This window comes from Sus scrofa, chromosome 8 (genome assembly GCF_054392235.1).
Source record: "Sus scrofa isolate SSC_HxYL_T2T_F1_AM1 chromosome 8, Sscrofa_HxYL_maternal_Yorkshire_Landrace_v2.0, whole genome shotgun sequence".
Classification (NCBI taxonomy): domain Eukaryota; kingdom Metazoa; phylum Chordata; class Mammalia; order Artiodactyla; family Suidae; genus Sus; species Sus scrofa.
Window position 1 is genome coordinate 122,231,524 of NC_139390.1, and position 22,720 is coordinate 122,254,243.

General features: G+C 42.2%; 1 long non-coding RNA gene across 2 annotated transcripts; it reads right to left on the bottom strand.

Moving 5' to 3' along the window:
- Positions 1–5,266: 5,266 nt before the first annotated feature.
- On the bottom strand, positions 5,267–22,423 carry LOC146401017 (uncharacterized). Of its 2 annotated transcripts, none has more exons than XR_014813259.1 (3): positions 22,377–22,423; positions 20,987–21,078; positions 5,267–6,630 (listed from the first exon to the last, which is right to left on the bottom strand). It is a non-coding gene; the product is annotated as an uncharacterized LOC146401017 (long non-coding RNA). The 2 variants fall into 2 exon arrangements; XR_014813258.1 differs by lacking the exon at positions 5,267–6,630 and adding an exon at positions 14,128–17,266.
- Between the last annotated feature and the right edge of the window lie 297 nt (positions 22,424–22,720).

Below are 22,720 nucleotides of genomic sequence, written 5' to 3' on the forward strand. Positions count from 1 at the left end.
TGGTCCTGGACTTTTTGTTTGTTGGAAGTTTTTTAATGACAGTTTCAATTTCAGTTCTTGTGATTGGTCCATTCATCATTTCTATTTCATCTTGGTTTAGTCTTGGAAGATTGTACTTTTCTAAGAATTTGTCCATTTCTTCTAAGTTTTCTGTTTTATTAGCATATATTGCATATAGTAGTCTCTTATGATCCTTTGTATTTCTGTGATATCCATTGGTTTTTTTGCTGTTATGTTGTATAAGTTGTTTGTATATTTTAGAGATTAAGCCCTTGTTGTTACTTCTTTTTCATTTCTAATTTTATTGATTTGAGTCCTCTCTCTCTTTTGCTTGATAAGTCTGGCTAAGGGTTTATCAATTTTGTTGATCTTTTCAAAGAACCAGCTTTTCGTTTCATTGATCTTTTCTATGGTTTTCTTTGTTTCTATTTCATTGATTTCTGCTCTGATCTTTATGATTTCTTTCCTTCTACTAACTTTAGGTCTTGTCTGTTCTTCTCTCTCGAGCTGTGTTAGATGTAAAGTTAGCTTGTTTATTTGAGCTTTTTCTTGTTTCCTGAGGTGGGCTTGTATTGCTATAAACTTTCCTCTTAGAATGGCTTTTGCTGCACCCCGTAGGTTTTGGAGTATCGTATCTTTGTTGTAACTTGCTTCTAGGTATTTTTAAGTTTCCTCTTTGATTTCTTCAGTGATCCATTGGTTGTTTAGTAGCATGTTGTTTAGTCTCCACGTGTTTGTGTTTTTTGCAGATTTTTTTCTTGCTGTTGATTTCTAGTCGTATAGTGTTGTGGTCAGAAAAGATGATTTCAATTTTCTTAAAGTTACCAAGATTGGATTTTTAGCCCAGGATGTGATCAATCTTAGAGAATGTTCCATGTGCACTTGAGAAGAATGTGTATTCTGTTGCTTTTGGATGGAATGTCCTATAAATATCTATTAAGGCCATCTGGTTTAATGCTTCATTAGGGCCTGTGTTTCCTTATTGATTTTGTCTGGTTGATCTGTCCATTGCTATAAGTGGGGTGTTAAAGTCCCCCACTATTATTGTGTTACCATTGATTTCTCCTTTTAAGGTTGTTAGCAGTTGTCTTATATATTGCGGTGAACCTGTGTTGGGTGTGTAGATATTTAAAATTGTTATATCATCTTCTTGGATTGATCCTTTGATCATTATGTAATGTCCTTCTTTGTCCCTTAAAATGTTCTTCATTTTAAGGTCTATTTTGTCTGATATGAGTATTGCTACTCCAGCTTTCTTTTGATCCCTGTTTGCATGAAATATTTTCTTCCATCCTCTCACTTTCAATTTGTATGTGTCCCTAGAAGTGAAGTGGGTCTCTTGAAGACAGCATATATATGGGTCTTGTTTTTGTGTCCATTCAGCCAGTCTGTGTCTTTTGGTTGGGGCATTTAGTTCATTAACATTTAAGGTAATTATTGTTATGTTTGTTCTTATTGCCATTTTGTTAATTGGTTTGGATTTGTTTTTGTTGTTCTTTTTTCTTCCCTTCTCTTGTTCTCTCCTCTTCTGGTTTGATGGCTGTCTTTAGTGTTGTATTTGAGTTGATTTTTCTTTGTTTGTGTATCAATTGTAGATTTTTGGTTTGCAGTTATTCTGAAGTTTTGATATAAGAGTCTGTGTGTATATGAGATTGTTTTAAGTTGTTGTGCTCTTAATTGCAAGTTCATCTCCAGTGTCCTGCATTTGTACCCACCTCTTCTCATGATTTCTGATTTTGGTGGTATAATTGTTCATGGATGATTTCATATCTTTACTGTATATATACCTTTACTGGTGAGCCTTGTCATTTGTGGCATTTTTGTTTCCTGTTGCTGTCTTTTCTTTTCTGCCTAGAGAAGTTCCTTTAATATTTAGTACCAACCAGTAAGGCTGGTTTAGTGTTGCCAAATTCTCTCAACTTTTGCTTGTCTGTGAAGGTTTTGATTTCTCCTTCAAATCTGAATGAGAGCCTTGCTGGGTAGAGTAATCTTGGTTGGAGGTTTTTTCCTTTCATCACGTTAAGTATATCATGCCACTCCCTTCTGGCCTGTAGAGTTTCTGCTGAAAAATCTGCCAATGACCTTATTGGGGTTCCCTTGGATGTTATTTGTTTCTTTTCCCTAGCTGCTTTCAAGATTTTCTCTGTCGTTAATTTTGGTCAGTTTGATTAACATATGTCTCGGGGTCTTCCTCCTTGGGTTTATTTTATATGGTACTGCTTCCTGGATTTGAGTGGGTGGTTCCTTTCCCATGTTAGGGAAGTTTTCAGCTATTATTTCTTGGAATATTTTTTCTGTCCCCTTCTCTCTCTCTTCTCCTGGCACTCCTATAAGATGGATGTTGGTGCATTTAACGTTGTCCCAGAGTTCTCTGAGACTCTCTTCATTTCTTTTCAATCTTTTTTCTCTTTTCTCTTCCACATCCATAATTTCCACTAATCTGTCCTCCACCTCACTTATTCATTCTTCTGCCTCCTGTATTCTGCTGTTAGATGCTTCTAGTGAATTTTGTATTTCAGTTATTGTATTTTGCATCTCTTCTTGTTTAAGTTTTATATCTTGTATCTCTTTGTTCAGTGTTTCCTGTAAGTTATCCATCTTTGCCTCCAGTTTATTTCCAATGTCTTGCATCATCTTCAGCATCAACAGTCTAAAGTCTTTTTCCTGGAGGCTGAGAATCTCCTCACAGCTTAGCCGAGTTTCTGGGGTTTTTCCTTTCTCCCTCATCTGAGTTATAGTTCTCTGTCTTTTCATTTTTATAGGTTTTTGGTGTGGTGACCTTTTGATAGATAATAGAGTTGTAGCCTCTCTGGTGGCTGCCCCCTTTGTGGCTGAAGTTGGTAGGGGGGCTTGCTGTAGGCTTCCTGATGGGAGGGGCTGATGCCTGCCCCCTGGTAGGTGGAGCCGATTCTAATCCCTCTGGTGGGTGGGGCTTAGTCTCTGGATGGGATTAGAGGCAGCTGTGTGCCTGAGGGGTCTTTAGGTAGCCTGTTTACTGAGGGGCGTGGCTGTGATCCCACCTGGATTGTTGTTTGCCCTGGGGCTTCTCAGCACTGACTGAGGGGTGGGGCTAGGTTTTCCCAAAATGGCCACCTCCAGAGAAATGCAGGCTGTTGAATATTCCCGAGAGCTTTGCTTCCAATGTCCTTTCCTCACAACAAGCCACATTCACCCCTATTTTCCCAGGGTGTCTTCCAAGAACTGCAGTCAGGTTTGACCCAGATTCGTATGGAGACTTTGCTTTGCCCTGGGACCCAGAGCATGTGAAAGTCTGTGTGCACCTTTTAAGAATGGGGTCTCTGTTTCCCCAAGTCTGGTGGAGCTCCTGTGCACAAGCCCCACTGGCCTTCAATGCCAGATGCTCCAGGGGCTCTTTCTCCCAGTGCCAGATCCCCACATGTGAGAGTTTGATGTGGGGCTCAGAACTCTCACTCCTGTAGGTGAGTTTCTGTGAACCAGTTAGTTTCCAGTCTGTGGGGCTTTCCACCTGGGAGGTATAGGGTTGTTTGTATCACAAAATCACCCCTCCTACCTCTTGATGTGGCTTCCTCCACTTCTTCTGGAGTAGGATATCTTTTTTAAGGTTTCTAGTCCATTCAAGTGAAGATTTCTCAGCCTATAGTTGTGAATTTTGTTGTTTTTAGGAGAGAAGTTGAGCTCCAGTCCTTCTATTCCGCCATCTTAATCCCCTCTTGCTGCCTTTAGAATCCTCTCCTTATCTTTAAATTTTGCCACTTTTTATTTTGATATGTCTTGGTTAAGTCTGTTTGGGTTCAACTTGTTTGGAACCCTCTGTGCTTCCTCTATCTGGATATCTGTTTCCTTCTTTAGATTTGGAAAGTTTTCAGCCATAATTTCTTCAATATATCCTTAATTTCCTTTTCTCTTTCTTCTTCTGGGATCCCTATTGTGTGTAGATTGTCCTGGTTTATATTGTCCCATAGATCTCTTGTATTACTTTCATTTTTTTTTTCATTTGGTTTCTGTCTGCTGTCCTGATTTATTGGATGATTTCCATTATCCTGCCTTCCACGTCACTTCATTCCTCTGCATTATTCATTCTGCTGTTCCATGCTTTAACTCAGGTTTCATCTCTGCAAATGAATTTTCTAATTTTTCTTGGCTCCTCCATATAGTTTCTAATTCTTTTTTAAAGTAATATGCATTACTGTCAATAGCTGTTATTAATTCCTTCAGTATTTTCACTATTTCCTTTTTGAACTTGGTGTCTCTTAGACCGCAGATATCTGTTTCATTGTTTGCTCCTTGGGGAAAATCTCCTATTATTTTAACTGGGAATGGTTCCTTTACTTCTTCATTTTGCATGTATTTTTCTTAACTGTGAGTTTAGGAGAAATAGTTATCTACTGTAGTCCTAAAGGGCTATTTATATGCAGAAGCCTTCTTGGGTAACTTTTGTGGGTTTACTATTCTTTTGGTGTGAGGACTGCTTTGGGTTTTGATTAGAGGTGTGCAGGTGCAAGGCTTATGTGTGCTGCCAGGGCAGTGGAGGTAATTGGTGGCAACTGCAGGCGGTGTCTCATCACAGGGTCCTTGGCAGTGGCAACAGTGGGGCATGAGTGTTTCCAGAGAGATGGGGACAATGGGTGATACTCAATTTCAGGGCCTCCATGGCTGTGACCACTAGGGTGACTAGGGTGGCAGGTGGTTCTTGGTTACAGGACCCTCACTGGTGGTGGCCCATGCTCATCTCTGGAGTCCAAGATGGCTGCAGAAGTTGGAAGCTACCCCTATAGTCCACGCAAGATAGACCCTATCACCTGAGAGCCTGTGCATGCACAGAGAAAAAAAAGTTCCCGTAGCCATCCCACCCTTCCTCATCTTGCAAAACCCAATAATGGCACCTCGTTCTCTGGTGGGCAGAGGTCTCCTCCTGCAGGCCCTCTGCCGTGGCACAGCACTCTCTAGCCCCATCAGGCTTTTTCACACAGCCAACAGTAGTTGGCTGACCTCCATAACTGACCTCCAAAGCCTCAGCTTTAGCACCGAGACCCTGCCTGAGTATCGCAGGCTGTGGTGTCCCGGGTGGTAGTACCAATGATCTGTGCACTTCTCTCTCATGGTCTTTGCCCTCCTCAGAGCTTTTGCTGCACTTTTCTCCGAGGCTTTGAGGCTCTTGCTCTTTTCTGGCTGATCTCCCAGCCAGTTAGGTGGCTCCAGTGTGTGGATTCCTTTCCTCTTTACGAGCACCCTCTTAGGAGTACTCGTCCTTTCCCGATTCATTTTTTTCTCTGCTCTCTCTCTCTTTTTCCTTTTGCTCTACCCAGTTGTGTGTAGAATTCTGAGGTCTTCTGAAAGTTTTCAGTAGATATTCTGTAATAATCATTCTCTCTGTAGATTTTTTTTTTTGATGCATTCATGGGAGAAGGTGAGCTCCATGTCCTACTCCTCCACCATCTTGATCTCAGATCCAGAAATTCTTCGTAATATGACAGTTCTTTATAAGGTAATGAACCCATCAAATAAATAAAAACACATTTTTCTATGAAAGGCCATAATACTGTTTGATGTGAGGACCAAAATCACTCCTGTGTGTGATAACAAGATACAACTCACAAATCTCACTTTCATTATGTGCTTTCTACATGCATCATTCAGCGTTTGTTAGAAAACTAAATATTTTCAGCCTTGTTGTGTCAGATCAGTGCACAGGTCTAGCTATTAAAAAACATTCGCTTATCAAGGAGAGTCATAAGCACCACAGCAACACAGGCTGATTTCATGGATGCATTGAATAATGAATAATGAAGTACTTCTACTTTTCAAAACTGTGTTTGCACCTAGTTTGAGCAAGGCACAGTGTTAGCAGATGTGAAAGAAGCACAGACAAATTAGTTCTGTCGTCACAGACAAGAGCCCAGCCCTCTGTGTTACAGGAGCAGAAAACTGGCTTAGACCATACAGAGGCTTGCCTGGCTCACATAACTCAAAAGCCAGGAGAGAAGTCTGACCTCAAGTGAGTCTTGACTGGCAGCTCAGCCATGTCTCCATGGACTCAGGTTCTCACTGTCTTTTTCAAGTTTATCCTCAGATTCCAGGGTTCTTGTGGTAGCTCCAGATGTATCCCTGATGGTGGCAAGTGGCTGCCACTGCCACAAGACAGTCCCCCTCACACCACATTGTCTAGGGAAGGGAGAGTCTCTTTGTTCATTTTCTCAGCAGTAACTAGGAGATCTACTTGCTTTTGACCAGCTTGGGTAGAAGGCCCACATACGAATCCATCATGAGAGCAAGGGGAGTACGCTGTTCTGCCCAAGTATGTATTACAGGCTGGTACATGAAACACTTTCTGCTAAGGGAGAGAGTCTATCTTGGAGTTCAGGATGGGGTTGAGTCCACTAGAAGCATTTGTCAAAAGCGGGGAAAGAGCATTTTTACCTAATTAGTGTCAGGCTTCCATCACCTAGAGAAGGGGAAATGAATAATATGGAAGCCACCAACAAAAGCCCAAGGGTAAACTCAGGGTGGGAGAGATGTGAAGATGCCCTTGACCAGGAGCTGTTCGTTGCACCTTCGATGACACTTTCACTGCCACTGTGCAGACAGCCAGCATTGCCATGTGAGCTCTGATGAAGGATTCACTTATGGAGAGGCTGCTTCAGCTTTCAACTGGAGGATTAATTTTGCAAGAAGATGGTTATGCTATAAAAGACATATTTCACTCTAACTGAAGTAATAGAGGTTAGGAACTAAAGAGTAAGCACAGGAGTTCCCTGGTGGCCTAGCGGTTAAGGATCTCGTGTTGTCACTGCTGTGAGGTGGGTCATTCCTGTGCCACAGGTTTGATCCCTGGCCTGGGGGGGGGGGCAGGTAGTTTCTGCAAGCCACAGGTGCAGCCAAAAAGAAAAAAAGAAAAAAGAGAATAAAAAGCTAGTACAGTCAGAACCATCTGAGGAAAATCAAATTTGGGGCTGTTACGGGCGCTAGCATCCAATTGTTCTGTATTCCACAGCACCTTCCTTGACAGCTGCTTCTTCAACATACATTAATAATATATTCATAATGCCAGCACTGAGGTATATTAGGAAAAGGTGACATAATTCTCAGTTCATCTCAGGGAAGGACTTTGAAAGGAATGCTGAGAAGCTCAGCTTCTAGACCTGTGCCACTAACTCACTGGAGGCAATATCAACGTGTGAACTCTGGATCAGTCAGTAGGCACGTTTCCTAACTGTGTGCCTTCCCTGATCTCAAATTTTCTCCTCTGTAAAATAAGGATAATAATACTCCTTATTGTTAGGGTGGAATCTTGCTATGTCTCACTTTGCTCCCAGGTACACAAATGAGTCAATGCCTCATGAGGTAGTTATTCATTGCCTATAAGTGAATATAAGAGAGGAGGTATTTTATCTGTGGAACAGAAAAATATTGAGGAATGAGTATAGTTAACTGAAGCTTATGCAGAGGGGAAGACTTGGAGGTGAACGCAAACCTTCTAATTCCTTGTGCAGGTGACCCGGCTGCTCTGCTGTTCCTGGGAAGACAGGACAGGCAGTGGCTCGAGGCCATACACCTGTCGGACAGGATCCAGGGCTGGCAGGGCACACTGAGGGGGGTCTCCTTATTATCATTGGAAGATTTCCTGCTTCACTAATAGTCACTGTTTCTACTCTGAGTGTGGATGTCAGAGGTGTCAGCCCTGGTATAGAGCGAAACCTTTTCAAACAGTCACCGGGAGAAATGCCCCAGGCTCCCAGCTAGTTCCTGGTGGGTTCTTGCCCCAGGTGGGAACATACCTGCCCCTTTGAAACAAAGTCCAGCAGTGTGGTCGGCACTGTGGAACCCTCAGCTGGGGGTTGATTTCTGCTTCCACCCTGTGATTTTGGATAATGTATTAAAACTCTCTGAGTATCCATTCATTTCCTCATCTGTGGAAGAGGGTGTGCACACAGTAGCAGGTACGTGTAAGGTGACTGTGAGGATTAGTTCAACGGAAAGTACTTTGCTCCATTCCTGGCACACAGGGTCCCGGAGAGGGGCTTTATCCACTGAAGCCTAAGAGGGGAGCTATTTAAGTGGAAATGTTCCAGACATATGGAATCATTGCTGTATTTTAGGGTTTGGACTCTGAAAAAATTGTATTGTCTTTTAAATGAGAAATTTATTGAAAAGGAAAAGAACACTTGGCCCTGTGTTTAGTTGTCTAGTGGATTCAACGAACCATGGATGGAAAAGATACATATTTTTTTTAATTTCAGAAACTTCCAAAAAGCAAAACTTGAACTTGCTGCATGCCTGGTAACTGTTTATATAGCATTTACATGTATTAGGTATTATAAGTAATCTAGAGATGATATAAAGTATATGGGAGGATATGTGCAGGTTACATGCAAATACTGTGCTTTTTTATATAGGGATTTGAGCATCCCTGGATTTTGGTATCTGCATGAGTCCTGGAACCAATCCCCTCAGATACTCAGGGAAACTGTATTTAGTGTTGTTGTTGCTTTAAAAATGTCAGCTTGTCAAAGTGCCCAGATATTATTTAGAAACATGGCTGATATGTTAGTGGTCAACAGGACATAAATGCTAATGGATAACATGGTTCAGGAACCCATCACAGGATTTCTAAGAGGAGAGACTCTCGGGAGTTCCCTGGTTGTCTAGTGGTTAAGATTCAGTGCTTTTACTGCAGTGCCCTGTGTTCAATTCTTGGTCTGGGAACTGAGATCCCACATCAAGCTGCTGCTCCCAAGGCAAAAAAAAAGAGGAGAGGAGTCATTTGAATGCCCAGTCCATGTGCTCCCACCTCTACTCCTACATTTGCTTCAACTGCCATGCTTTAAAATGGTGCTATCTATACACAGTACAAACAACCAGTGCAGCAGTGGTGCTAATTCAGTGGGTAGTGAGGTGGTATATGGTTTCTTTGCAACTTCAGAGCTCCACTGCCGCTTACTAACTCCTCTTTTTGGGATGAGTTGTTTAAACTCCCTAGGCCTCAGATACCTCATCTATAGAATAGTATTTCTTTAAAGTTGTTGTGACGTTTAAATAAAACAATACAGCTCAGCAGCCATCAATAAACAATTTTTATTTGTGTGTGTGTGTGTGTGTGTGGCTTTGAGGCTTTCTAATTTTTCTCTGGTATGTTTCTAGTTGTTGGCAAAGTGAATGCACTTTGTCCCTATATTACCTTTTCTAGATTCACACAACATGAAAAATATGTAACTCATTTCTAACACGTCTTGTCCTGTGGTTAATTAATGATTTTAGTTAATTTGGATGCCAATGTTTTATGCTCTTGAGGAATCTGAGCCTACTGGCCCAGATGGGGTTTGAATTCCACATGTCTTTTCACTCATGGGCATTCTAAGATGACTGAATATTCCAAAGTAAACAGTCATGGTCTTATAAACACTAGCCACTGAGTTCCTTTGTGCTAGATCTGTTTCCTAAAGCAAATGTATCACATAATACTATTTCCACTTATGTTGCTTTCTCCATCTTGAGAAATACCCAGATCCTTTGTTGGACTGATCTAGATTAGAGAGAGCTAAACATGACTGCCCTGGACTGAATTATGTTCCCCCAAATCCATATGTTGAAGTTCTAACCCTCCATTGTGACGGCATTTGGAGATAATTAAGTTTAGATGAGGTCAGAAGGATGGGGCCCTCATGATGGGATTTGTGCCCTTGTAAGAAGAGCTTTGCCGTGTGAGGACATAGTGAGAAGGCAGTAGTCTGCAAGCCAGGAAGCAGGACTTCTTCAGAGAATCCAGTTGGTCGGCACCTTGATCTTGGGCTTCCCAGCCTCCAAAACTGTGAGAAACTAATTGCTTTTGTTTCAGGCACTCAGTCTATGGTGTTTTGTTACAACAGCCTGGTTAAACTAAGATAATGGACATCCATATTATTCCCCAAGCCAAATGAATGATGAAAATGGGGAATTAAAATCCAAATACTGTTCTTTTATTCCAAAACTAGCTATAGGAATAAAATTTCATTGGGTGTTCATCCTGCTGCCCTAAAAATAACAGATATATTCTGTACATAAAATATGTGTGCTATACCATATAATACAAGTGCTAGTCATTCAAAGATCTAAGTGTTTGGATGCAGAAATTGGTGTGTGTATATGTGAATATAGTTGACCCTTGAACAATGAGAATTTAGGGGCACTGGCCTGCCAAGCAGTTGAAAATCTGAATATATAACTTCACAGTTTGCCTTCCTTATCCCTGGTTCCACAATCATGGAGTCAACCATCCATGGATCATGAGGTACTGTAGTATGTAATTAGTGGAAATATCTGTGTATAAGTGGGCTGGCACAGCTCAAACCCACGTTGTTCAAAGGTCCACTTATACACAGAGGTGTATAACAAACATATTAACATAGGCAATCTAAATAAGCTACCAGTAATAACAGTAATGACAGTGTTAATGATGGTACTGAGGATAATAATAATGACATTACTTAATAAATGCCTCTTATGGCCAGATGCTCTGTTAAGTGCAATACAAATATTATACTATTCAAATTAATATGCACATAAATCCTGAAAAAAAAATATGATCTCTTTAAGATAAGGAACATGAGGATCAGAGGGGCTGACTAATTTGCCTAGGGTCACACAGCTGGTAATGGGCAGAGATGTACATTATTGAAGTGTGGAAAAAGTCTGTGACAATGATGATAACAAGAAGCCTCCTGTGCCTGTGAGCCAGGAGGCCCTGGGCTGCAGGATGAGGACAAGTCACCATCAAGTAGAGGTGAATAAGAACACAGTTAGTGCCAGTGGGGGCCTGCAGCCCCTTCTCACCTACTCCATCTACCCCATGCTCCCTGAGGCAGGCACAGACCTATAGGAGAAAGGAGGAGGCTGCAAAGAGAATCCAAAGGCAGATCCATGGGGCTGGAGCCATCATTCTTGGTGATGTTGTCAAGCACCCAGGGGTGGACACTGCATTTCCTTTGGTTTTGAGGCATCTCATTCAATAAATTTGCTCCCATCACCAAAGAGGGAAAAATAAAGACCTTGCTTTTCCCTGTCTGTCCAAGACACTTCTCTTTGCTCAGCCTGAACCTTGGCTAGGGCTGACAGGTGGTTGGGGGAGTCCTTCATGCTGTTCATTTGGATGAAACAGGACATTGTAGCTTCTGCGCGGATGGTCCATTCTCTACATAACTTTCCCAGTCAGGCGGGGCCCCCTCCTCTCTTTTTAATGGAAGCCTTGAGTTTACCTCCCTGAAGGGCTTGGTTGGTCTAAGTCATGATTCTTAATTTGGAGGGTAGCAGTTTGGGGACACACTGTTACTCTGAAGCTGTGAGCCAGCCCACTTCCATCAGGGCCATGGTCAGCTTGTCCTTTTCTGTCAGCAGGACTCACGGAGGATGTCCACCTTTTGGGACTCTGAGTTGTGCCCTGGGCATTCGCCAGGCATGTTTTGAGCAGGTTTCTCAAGCCTGGCTTCCTGTCCAGAGTCTCCACTGAAACTTTGGCAACACTGCTATGATTTGGATAGAATCAGGAAGAACTAAACTTGGCTTAGTGGCTCACATCCCAAACGCCCTCATTTCATAGGACATCCGGCTTTTTTCTGCTTTCCTGAGCAGGCCCTGTGAAGCTGATCACAAGCTCTGCTGCCCACAAAACTCCCATTGCCCCCGACTTCCACCCAAGACTCTCTCACTGTGAGGCAGATCCAGGTCGATAGCACTTTGTTGGTATTTGAGGATATTAATTCATAGCCCCCCTTTCGCCTCTAGATGAGGGACAAACCAAAAAGACCCAGTTGTCAAATAGACACCAACGCACTAGTTGTATCATTGCTAAAGCAAGATTTGAGAAGGCAGCTTGGATCTGCAAGCCAAATGGTTTCCTCCCCACTTACCTAAGAGATGTTTTTAGCCAGAGCAGCTGGATAATTACATGACTGCACCCCATCCCCCTCTGGGGGAAAGATCTTCCCTGAGGGGCTTACAAGATTGAGAAAAACCTGTGGACACTGCAGGGAGGCAAAGAGAGACAGAAGCGAGGCCCCATGAACACACCCCCAAACCCCCCAACAGGGAACCATGGACCAAGAATCTGTCCTGACACCAGTCACTGTTCTTGGAGGTGGAGGGAAGGGAGAGGAGAGAAGGGAAATGCAGTGATTTCCTGGCAATTACCACTCACCCCGTTTTGAATCCCCAGTCCCGCACACATCCAAGTGTTGTATCCGCAAGCAACAGAAAAGAAGTTTCCGGAGACAAAAAAAGATGACAAGGCAGAAAAAAGTGGCCAAAAAAAGTGGTGGAATAGAAGGAAACATTAGGAGCTCCCACTGGAGTGCAGTGGAAACAAACCCAACTAGGAACCATGAGGATGTGGGATCGATCCCTGGCCTTGCTCAGTGGGTTAAGGATCTGGCATTGCCGTGAGCTGTGGTGTAGGTTGCAGACATGGCTTGGATCCTGCTTTGTTGTAGCTGTGGCACAGGCCAGCAGCTGTAGCTCCGATTGGACCCCTCGCCTGGGAACCTCCATATGCCACAGGTGTGGCCCTAAAAAGCAAAATAAATAAATATTAAAAAATCTCTGCAATTCTTCCATTAAATTAAAAAATAAAAAAGAAGGAAATATTAGAAATAGGAAATATCCTGAAGAACGATTCAAGTACCTAGCTATCTTATAGCCAGTTTTGAAAATTACTGAACGTTATGCACTGAGATATAAACACACTATGGTTACAGACGAAAGATTAAGGAGAAGAGTTGACATCCTCAAGTAACAACTTGTACACTCAAAAATATCCTTTTCATAAGTTTTGTTAAGGGTGAATTTTTTTTCTTTTGAGGGTCGCACCTGCAGCATATGGAAGTTCCCAGGCTAGGGGTTGAATTGGAGCTACGGCTACAGGCCTACTCCACAGCCACAGCAGCTCCAGATCCCAGACACATCTGCAACTACATTGCAGCTCACAGCCATGCTGGATCCTTAACTCACTGAGAAAAAAAAAAAAAAAAAAAGCTGGAGATCAAATCCACCTCCTCACAGAGACAAGGTTGGTTTCTTAATTCACTGAACCACTGTGGGAACTCTGACAGGAATTTTTTTTTTTTATTAAATGATTTTTATCTTTTCCATTATAGTTGGTTTACAGTATTCTGTCAATTTTCTACTGTACAGCAAGGAGACCCAGTCACACATACATATAATTCTTTTTCTCACATTATCCTCTATCATGCTCCATCACGAATAACTAGATATAGTTCTCCATGCTATACAGCAGAATCTCATTGCTTTTCCATTCCAAAGGCAGTAGTTTGCATCCATTAACCCCAGATTCCCAGGAGGAAAAATTTTTTTAATGAATGACACTTTTTGTTAAAGCAGCTAAGAACTTCATAAACTAAAATCACATCTTCATTATTTAATGAGTTCAGGATTTTAAAATTACTAGAACAACCAGAATAATCCACGTTTCAATATGGCATTTTTCATCTCCTCTGAAAATGCTGTGAGTTTAGAAATGGCATTGCTGGTCAAAGGGAAATGCTGCACCTTGGACAAAATAGCCAGTGATCCCATATCAGGAGCTGCCAACCCTCCCACCAATGGGAGGATTTCCTTCATGCCCCAAGAAATCACAGATTTTGTATAGCAGGCGATCAGAAGGGTGGGAATCAAGCCAGTATTTAACACTGAGTGCTGTGGGTGGGACTCCCTAGGGATGTTCTAATAAGGCGACACAAGCTTTGAAGAAAGAAAAAAAAAAAAAAAAAACTTGTTTAAGACAGCTGGCTAATCTTCTTGGGTGAATCAAGTTGCAACCAACTTGAAAAGACTTGGTAAGAATAGCTATGTACTCTTGACAGAATGCCCCATTAATACTATTTTTAAAAATACCTAGAGACTTAACATTTTTATAAAAATAACCTGGTATTCTTTGTATCCAAGTGTGACCCATTAGAGGAGAAATTTATGGCAGATCTGTTCCCCAGTGATTGCCTAAAAATGTGACTAGAGAGACACTTGCTTCTCAATGTAGGGTAAAAGCTAGCACATCAAAGTGGAAACAATATTTTGCAAAGTTTTCCTCCAAGGAGGAGCACAGTTTTTTGAAAGTCTGCTGTAAGCAGAGGAACCATCTTCTAATGTTGAAGGAGGCAAAGAAATAATTCAAGTTTTTTATTCCCATGTAGGAACAACAAACACAATATACTTAAAAGCATATAATAGGGCAGGACTTAGGATAATCTTTGTGTGTTACAAATCAGATGTATTTAAATGAATCATTGTATGATTACATGTAAATGATTACATGATTATATTATAAAACATTTCAATACTCATCTTATTGCTGTCTCTCCTTTGCTGGCTTTGAAGGAGCAAGCAGTTATCTTAGGAAGCCCCATGTGGGAAGAAATTATAGGATGCCTCAAGGAGTTAAGGGCAGTCTCTAGCCTTCATCCGAAGAAAGAAGGCAAATGCAAGGAGCTGAAATCTTCCAACAACTACCTGAGCTTGGAAGTGGATCCTTCCACAGTCGAGTCTCAAATGAGACCACATCCTTGGCTGACACCTTGATTGCAGCCTTGCAAAACCCTGAAGCAGAGAACCCACTTACACCATGCTTAGACTCCTAGCTCATAGAAATTGTGAGATAATAAATGTGTGTTGTTTTAAGCTGCTGCGTTTGTGGAAATATTGTTAGACAATGATAGAAAACTAAGATAATCTGTTTCCTACAGTGGAATGACTGTTAGTCATTGGTGTCAGAGGATATATTTAATGGAGCCCACAAAAAAGTTAAATGGACAGGTAGTGGTATAAATACTTCAGGGTGTAGTTAAAATGATGCCAAGGATCTAACTCAGACATCACCTATTGACCACATAGACTGGAGGAGGGTTTGGCATTTAGAAGATCGTCATATTCCTGCAGCAATGCATATACACCTTGGAGATACAGGACCTTATACTCCATGGAAGACCAGACAATTGACTCTCTGCACTATGCTCTCATCAAGCTTTGAAAGGACATTGGAAAAACCCCATTTCCCACATAGTTCTTATTAGACCAGAATGAGACCTTTAAAAATTAACCATAATGCAAATATGGAAACAGTAGGTACATCTTTCTCTTTAAGGCAGAGAACAGACTTCTTTAAAACAGAGGTTTCCAGGTCATTATTTTTCCTCTTTGTTAGCAATATAACATGAGGTGGGACAAAAAAAACCACTTAAGGCAAATTTTCTTCGACCTATTTTGTTTTCTGCTTCTGGAGCGTGACTTCTCCAGGTTAATAGTGCTGCTAGATCAAGAGGTCCTTTGGAGCAACCCAATACAGCTGAAAACAGCTCCAACAGCCGCCTGCCAGTGACAATGAGAGGCCCACAGAGACCCACATCTCACATTCCCCTGTGGGAGAAGAGATAGCTGAGCTTTTTTCCTAACCTGTGGGTAGATATATTCCAAAGCTTGATTGTGTTCAAATTTCCTAATGGGAACCAGGACCTCTGATTTGTAAAGAAGCATCTACTCTGCAAGGAAATCAGACTATATGCCATATGAGGGAGAATTGTGTGAACTGGCCAAGAGCACCCTGAATCAAAGTAATTCTAGAGGAATCCTCATCCCAGCTCTTTGAAAGTCACGTAACTGTTTAGAGCCTTGCTGTGAAATCTAAGTGCAAACTCTAGCTCTAGGATGGCTGATAGGTCTCGGTGTTTGATCCTAGCTTGAACTGATTGCAAAGGATGGCCGGAAAGCGGCCTAGGTAAATCCACTGGGATGCAAGAGTGGAGGGCCCCCGAGCTTGGAAGCCAAAGGACAGTGAACCAGCAGTGAGGAGGTAGGACACATGTCCACGATCAAACAGGACGGTTTGCTCAAGTAGGCCTATGGGAAGGGAACAGGCCGACTCCCAAACAATTTTAACCTCTGTTGAAAAAAATCTTCTTTTGTTCAGTGAACACAGTGAAGGCTAAAAAGCAACACTCTTCAAAGCCAAGTAAGGCAAGGAGGTATTATTGGTTTTGTGTTTGTTAGTGTTGCTTGTTTTATTTTCACCCATCACCAGAAGCACCCAGACTTGCTATGGTTTTTATGAAGAATTCTTGCACTATTTAATCCTAAGCAATGCAATTTTGGCTAATATCCAGCAGGTTAAGTAGCTCTTCAAGTAAAATGCCATTTTAAAGCAAACAAATGTAGAAAATGATATTTCCAGAGGGCTCCACAGTCATTTAGAGATACAGTGGCAAGTTAGTTTTTCCAACATTTGCCCTGGTCTGGCCACAATTTTACCTGATTTTCCATCTCCAATATGGCTCACGGGCATTTTGCCTTTTGTGGTAGAATTCCAGAATGAAGTTGAGTTACCCACGAAGACCTTTAAACCTTAACTTTTGCCTCACTGTTATGACGCTTTCATTACCAAAACTTTAGAGAAATAATCCACTGCACTCAACTGCAGAAACTTCAGACCTACAAACTCCCATTACTGCTTCTTGCTAATTCCCCTGCAAGTGGCCAGTGGAGCAGTTGGGAGGGAACAGCACATTGTACTGCCCCTGTTTTTGTGTTGTTTTTCATTGAAATTATTTGGTATTTAAAAGAAAGATTCCTACTGGCTGGTGTCTTCTCTATTTCTGTTTCTAAAGTACTACCAGCTACTCAGGCCTGGCTTCTCTGGGAATCTAACCTTCTGCCCTATATCCCAGGCCTCCAGGCAATGTTTCCATGGTTCACTGGAGCAAGTGAAGAAAAGGAAAGAGGCCAGCAATTACAAACGGACTGTGAATCATTTCCTGCAGCATAATTAGGCTTCTAGAGTCTACAGAGGCAGTCCTAAGTCCTGAAGAAACCACTCAATATTTGTGGTTTAGCTACTCAATAGAATACTATGCAGCCATTCACACGGGGAGGTAGAGGCATGTTCGACTTCAAGGAAAGCTGTGCATTAAGCTTTGTTAGTCATAAGCCTCTTCCTGAAGGTTTGGAGAGCATGGGTTTAGATAAAACAAGAAATCTGAGAGAATATATGCTCACATGGCGGCCATGGCTACTTCCGGGTTGCGGTATCATGCCTTTCTTCCTTCCCTCCCTTCCTCCTTCCTTCTTTCCTTTCTCCTTTCTTTTTGAATTTTCCAAATATTCTCCAATAAGCATGTATGAGTCGTGGCATTTTCAGAAATGTCTGCTGGGTTCTCTGGGTGCCACTGAGTGGATGTGCAGACCCTAAAGCCTCTTCTTGTTCCAGCCTTGGCCCACGTCCTGCAGGGCCCTGGTGTGACTTGCTGCTCTGGCTCTGCAGTAGATGAGAACGCTTTGAAAATCAGACCTGGTCCTTACTGCCCAAGTGACCCTGGGAAACTTAGTTACCCGATGACCCTCAGATGTCTTGTCTATGAAATAAGGAACTTGATACTGCCTGTCTGCCAGCCCTGCGGTCAAGTGAGGGAATGGTGTGTTGTCAAACGAGGCCAAATGAGATGGTAAATGGAAAAGTGTTTGTCAACTGTAAACAATGTGTGATTGTTCCCTCTTATCACAGTTTCCTTGCTGTCCAACAGGAACAGGAGAGGTTGAGAGCGCCCAAGCCTAGGGTGGCAGGGCTGCTCCTTACAAGTGGCTTATGGGTGCGTGTGGGCATCAACATTCACTTTTGACAGAAATGCTGTTATCTAAATCAAAATTTCTCTGGTTGTCTCAAAAAGGTCTTTCTAGTTATTTTTTCCCCAATTCAGTATTTAACTTAAAAAGGCTTTCAGAAACCCTAGCTGTGAAATGTGAGGAAAGTGATTACAGGCAGAAGGACAGCTTATGAAGTGTCCTGAGTTGTAGCCGAATGTGGGTCCTGGCTACAGGGTTGAATTCCTATATAGCACTGGGGCCGCAGCACATTCAAAAACCAGAATCTCTGAGTTCCTGTCGTGGCTCAGCAGGAAACAAACCTGACTAGTATCCCTGAGGACACAGGTTCGATCTCTGGCCTTGTTTAGTGGGTTAAGAACTGGTCTTGCTGTGAGATGTGGTGTAAGTCACAGATGCAGCTTGAATCTGGCTTTGCTGTGGCTGTGGCGTAGGCCAGCAGCTGTAGCTCTGATGAGACCCCTAGCCTGGGAAACTTTGTATGCTGTGGATGTGGCCCTAAAAAGAAAAAAAAAAAAAAAAAAGCCAGGTTCTCTAAAGATGCCTCAGGATTCTCTGTGGGAGACTGGTCTTATGCCTGGGGCTAGACTGAAAGCAACCATACTAATAAAAACTGCAACTCAGAGCCACCCCTTTGACAATGAATTACTGATCCCATGAAGAATATTAGAATAAGTTAATAAGCTTCACTGCAAAAGGAAAAAATGTAAATACACCTTGCTTGTTACTCATATGTCTATTCCCTGCTTTCTCACAATGCAGACATAGATACATTCTTTTATACTTGGAAGCTATTTTGACATAACTCCTAAAATCATTTTTTAAATTTTTTAATTATTTTTTCCTTTTAACCGGTGCACCTGCAGCATATGGATATTCCAGGGCTAGGGGTCAAATCAGAGCTGTGGCCTACACCACAGCCACAGCAACGAGGGATCCTCAACCCACTGAGCATGGCCAGGGATTGAACCTGCAGCCTCACAGGGACAAGGTCAGATTCTTAACCCACTGAGCCACAAAGGGAACTCCAGAAGTCCTAAAAACATACACAATGATAGGTAAGACGTCTTACCTATAGATAGGATCTCATCTACTTCAGCACACAGACACATGTTAAAGCCTTGTGGATTTTACTTTTCAAGTAAAAGTTGCAGAAAATGGGCAAAGAAAGCTCAGAAATACTTCCTTTAGATTCACCAAATGTTAACATTTTGCATCATTTGCTTTATCTATGTATTCATATTTTTGTGGTTCTTATTGAAACTTTAGAAAGAGTTGTGAATTTTCTTGAATCTTTTTTTTTTTTTTCTTGTCTTTTCTAGGGCCTTTTCTAGGGCCACTCCCATGGCATATGGAGGTTCCCAGGCTAGGGGTCTAATCAGAGCTGTAGCTGCTGGCCTACGACAGAGCCTACAACAGAGCCACAGCAAAGCGGGATCCAAGCCACGTCTGCAACCTACACCACAACTCGCGGCAACGCCGGATCCTTAACCCACTGAGCAAGGGCGGGGATCAAACCCTCAACCTCATGGTTCCTAGTTGGATTCCTTAACCACTGAGCCACGACAGGATCTCCTTAAGAGTCTTTTTTATTAATCTCAGTGTCTGAAATTTGTTTCCCAGAAGTAAAAATATTTGGGAGTTTTCAGCTACATTTGAAACTCCTCCTCCATTTAACTTTTCAAACAGCTGGTGAGAGATCTCTGCAATGCTGCTCTTGGATTCCAAGGCTGGCCCTGCCCCTTCTCATCAACATGCCCTTTAGAAAGTCACTTCATCTTTCTCAAGCTTAGTTTTCATATCTGCTTGGGAGGTAGTCATAGATCTGTCCCTGTATTGCAGTGAGAATTAAAATAAATAGCAGGAAAAACACTTCGTAAACTCTACATTTTTGTGTGGATATCCAAAATGTTATTAGTCACAATACTCATGAAGGAACATCGACTCAGCTTCTCCTAATTACAATTTAGCCCTCGATCACGTTTTAGGTATTTGACCGTGTCTGCAGCAGTGCCGGTGTTCACAGACACTCAAGAAGCCATGAGGGGAAGTTCTCTTGTGGCCTAGGGGGTTAAGGATACGGTGTTGTCACTTCAGTGACTTGGGCCACTGCTGTGGCCGGTTCCATCCCTAGCCCAGGAACTTCCATATGCCGAAGGCACAGCCAAAAAAAATAAAGAACAGACTTGTGGCTGCCAAGAGGGAGGGGGAGGGAATGGGAAGGACTGGGAGTTTGGGGTTAATAGATGCAAACTATTGCATTTGGAGTGGATAAGCAATGAGAACCTGCTGTACAGCACAGGGAACTATATCCAGTCACTTGTGATGGAACATGATGGAGGACAATGTGAGAAAAAGAATATATATACGTGTGTGCATATATATATATATATATATATATGACTGGGTCACTTTGCTGTATACTAGAAATTGACAGAACACTGGTAAAACAACTATAATGGAAAAAAATAAAAGTCATAAAAAAAAAGAAAGGCAGAGAGCTTCTCTGTGCATCTATGTTCCAGAACAGCCATCTCTTAAGGTAGTAGCAGTTAAAACTCAGACAGCTGGGCTCTCCTTTAATTTTGATTCAGTAGGTGTGGGGTGGCCTGAGATACTGAATTTCTTTTCTTTTAATTTTATTATTATTTTTTTTTTAGAGCCACACCTGCAGCCTATGGAAGTTCCCAGGCTAGGGGTCGAATTAGAGCTGTAGCTGCCAGCCTGTGCCACAGCCACAATAACAAAGGATCCAAGCCATGTCTGTGACCTACACCACAGCTCATGGCAATGCTGGATCCTTAACACACTGAGTGAGGCCAGGGATTGAACCTGCATCCTCATGGATACTCCGCGGGTTTAACACTCAGCTACAACAGGAGCTCCAAATACTCCAATTCTGACAATTTTCCTGGTGATGATGAAGCTACTGGGACCACATTGTGAGAGCCCACCACTCAAAAGCACGGTAAGTCTGGGTAAGTTTGCTTCACAGGCGTTCACGTGGGAAAAGTTAAGATCTCTAGAAAAGCTTTGCACTATAAAGTGGTGCCTGGGCATACAAATCACCCATGGACTCTTGTTATTTGTGGATTTTGCTTCATTAAAGTTTAAGGTGAACTGGTGAGTCTGTTTCTCAAAGCACACAGGTGACGCCTATGCTACTAGGCTGCTGACCATGCTTTGACTAGCAACGCTGAGAGGTACAGCTCCTGGCTCTGCACTTGATTTCTATCAAAAAAACAAGAGGCTGTTTCCTATTTATTCCTAAATATCCCAAGCTTCCTGCCCTCAACCGGTTGCTCAGGGAGCGTGGACTGCGTGGTGTTCAACCCTGCAGGAACCCAGGTATGTTTTGTTGTTTTGTTTGACTTACCTTATTGAATAACATTAGAAAGAGCTCATCAAAGGACATACAGCACAACAAGATAACTGAAAAAAATTCTGCTTTGGATCCGTGGCTCTTGCCTGCCAAAGAGACAAAACTAGTTCATGAGAGGGGACAGAGCAGTACTGTTGACCCATCGTTTAAAATGCCTTGTGAATTAAATCATCATTCTTGCTCTTAACTTCAAATTTAAAAATGTCATCTCAAATAGTTTGCATTTTTTTTCGTGTGGGACAGAGTCAGAAGCACTGTTTCAGAGACAGAACAATCTGAATTTGTCAGTGACTTAATAGAAATAAGTTAAAAAAAAAAAAAAGCAATGCCCGATTTCAAGGATTAATGACTTTGATAGGGTATTGCGTTTATTCAGAAAAGGAGGGAATTAGCAAGGAGGAGAAGGTTTGGGGGAGAGAAAAAGGGGAGGAATAATAAATTATAAATCATGCAGTTTGGGACTTGGTAAGTTTGAGGCTCCTTGGATTTTTCCAGTAATTGGCTGGAAAGGTAGGAGTGTAGTTTTTGGAGGCCAAGGAAGCAGAGGATTTCAGGGAAGTGGGAGCAGCGATTACTGTTGCTAAATGCCACAGGTGCGATGATCCATGTGGGTTGAACAGTGAAACCATATACAAGATCACAAGTTACCTTTGAAAAAAAGCATTTTTGGTAGAACAGTGATAAAGAGTTGAGTACTGATAGTAAGGCACGGAGGATGAGTTCCCCGTAAGTCACTCGTCTAGATAGTCAGCAGAAAGCAGGAGTTAGTAAGGAAACTTAATCTCAATCCAACATTATCTGAATCAGCTCTACACCTTGTTATACCACAGGTGGCTGGGCCCCACCTCCAGAGCTTCTAACTCTGCAGGTCAGATGTGGAGCCCAAGCCCTGCAGTACCGGTGCTGCACAATTGGGGCGCACTCTTTGGAAATTGTTGGTTTAGAATCACTGATTTAGATCAGGCTTTTGCATCTTTGGCATTGTTGCCATTGTAGGCCAGATAATTCCATGTTGAATGGAGCTGTCCTGTCCTGTGCTGTATAGGCCATCTAACAACCTATCTGCCCTCTACCCAGTAGATGCCAGTAGCACCCCTGAGTTGCAACAACTGAAATATTTTTAGGCATTACCAAATGTCCGAGGGTCAAAATCACCCCCAGTTGGGAACTGTAACTTTAGATAATTCAACACAACTGAAAAGACTCATCCACAAGCAGATCCAGTACACCTGAGGGGGCTTGGTCTGGAAAATGCAGATATGCCTGAAACGGTGGAACAGAATTAGAACTCTATGCTCTTCAAAATTAAATTACCAGGTTATGAGTGAAGGCTCAATTTTTAACTTTTAGGGAATTAACTCCAAATAATTAACTTGGCACTAACCTCTGCTATAGTTCCAAGTTGCTTTCAGGTTTCTGCATCCTGGAGCCCTGAAAAGAATTTCGAGTAAATTATCCCCAATTTATGAACGTCCCTTTGTTTCTAAAATGTGGCCTTCCTGGATCGCTGCCTCACTTATAGTTAAGTGTCCTCAATTATGACTTTCTTATTCTGAAGGTCCTGCCATTTATTAGATAAAGCAACATTCTGTACGAGGTTAACAAGCTTAAATATTCCATGTGCCAAAGTTTTGTCTAGTTTTTTCTTTTATTTTTTGTCTTCTAGGCAGCATATAGTTGGGTCTTGCTTTTTAAAATCCAATCTGACAGTCTCTTTAATTGGGATGT